This window comes from Empidonax traillii, unplaced genomic scaffold (assembly GCF_003031625.1).
Source record: "Empidonax traillii isolate 1590-97213 ecotype Southwest subspecies unplaced genomic scaffold, ASM303162v1 scaffold425:size1421777, whole genome shotgun sequence".
NCBI classification, from domain to species: Eukaryota; Metazoa; Chordata; class Aves; order Passeriformes; family Tyrannidae; genus Empidonax; species Empidonax traillii.
The window spans coordinates 467,859-469,442 of NW_020955618.1; the positions used below are offsets into that span (position 1 = coordinate 467,859).

Genomic DNA, 1,584 nt, shown 5'->3' on the forward strand with positions numbered 1-1,584 from the left:
ATAGTCATGGAATGGACTCATGGTCTTTAGGTACAGTACACGAACAAGCCTAAGGATTGATTGCTATGAAAGGAACACTTCAGCATTGCCTTTCCAAAACTTTCGAGGTGATCTAACTGAGCTTTAAGCTGTAAAAAATATTCACTGGACAGAGCAGATAGATAAGCAGGTAGTTCTCATTCTGCATGTGCCTGTGTCAAGTTCTAAAGTTACAAGCCCTCTAAAGAGGCTGTCTGGAAGAAAGAGGGGTGAAAACTCTGAGTAACTGATGGGATTAAGCTGAGCAACCTGCAACATTAAAAAAGTCTCCAAGCCTCTCCCACTTGTATGGAGAAAATACTGATAATTCAAGAAAAGAAAGGGAAAAAAGTGCAAACTGGTTTTCTCCTATATTTTAGTGACATGATACTTTGACATCATTTATTATTTGTTTCTGTAAACATATGATTCTCAGTAAGTCAGTCATTAAATTGGTCATTGTAATATTTTGTTAGCAAAGCAGCCAGTAATTCCTGATAGCTGTGAAATACAAAGAGATTGTGATGAGTATCTTGATATCCTTGAACTGAAGCAAGATATGGTGTTGACTCTCTGTGCCTTTTCACAGATTTTGAACTCTTTGTTGTTCCCTGCAGCAATTAGCTAGTCAGCTTTAAAATAACTAACCCGAGAACAGAAAATATTGCTATAGCGGCAGCACAATGCTGAAACTCAATGAATCTTGCTGTGATCATCCTTCTCTGAGCACGGTGCACCGCAGGGCAAAGTGGTGTAATTAGTCATAGAATCACAGAATGCTTTGGGTTGGAAAGGACCTTAAAGATCATCTAGTTACACCTCCCCGGCTGCAGGCAGAAACATGTTCTACTAGACCTTCAAGGCATTCAGAGCTAGTTTATTCCATTACCTTCTAGTATAGTATATGAACTCAGAGGCCACAGGTGACCACAGATCATAGCTTTAGAGGTTACTTTCCTATGCTTATAAATAAATTTCCAGGTCCTTCACAGGGGATGTGTAACTCATTTGTATAAACATTCTGAATTTTTTCTATAAAACTGATCTTTCACAGGACAAAATGTACATGTTCCACCCTGCTATTTCTAAGACTACATAGATTTAATAGAAGATTATATTCTCTAGTTCTCACTGGCGTTAATTTAAGCAACATTTTAAACTTTCCTTTAAGTGAGGAAACTGCAGGGAAATGATGTGGGGTTGGCTTGACTTGTTTGTTGGGTTTTTTCCTAGCTCATCTTATGAATAAAAAAAAAAAGAATTCATTATATATCCAACTGGTGAACCAGAAACCAAGATCTGCCTGCCTGTATTCATTTATTTTGCTGTCAGTCCTTCTTAACCCTGTTTTCTTTACTGTAATCTCTGTTCAGATGAGAAAGTCTTAGTATGTCCTGCAATGCAGTGCTTACCCTAGTGTCTCTACTATAGAAATAAATATTGCAAGAATAGCAAATAAATTAACTTGAAGCAGAGTGTGAAATAGAAGTATTTCCAAGAAGTGCTAAGTGTCCAGAGAGTTGATATTGTGCTTTCACTGTCATCTTTCATTTGACTGCTTAGAAC

The 1,584-nt window shown here is 37.4% G+C and overlaps 1 protein-coding gene across 2 annotated transcripts in view; it reads left to right on the forward strand.

The window, feature by feature from the left end:
* Positions 1 to 1,584, forward strand: part of NKAIN3 (sodium/potassium transporting ATPase interacting 3) — a 345,000-nt gene that overhangs the window by 229,263 nt on the left and 114,153 nt on the right. The gene's annotated exons all lie outside the window — the stretch shown is intronic.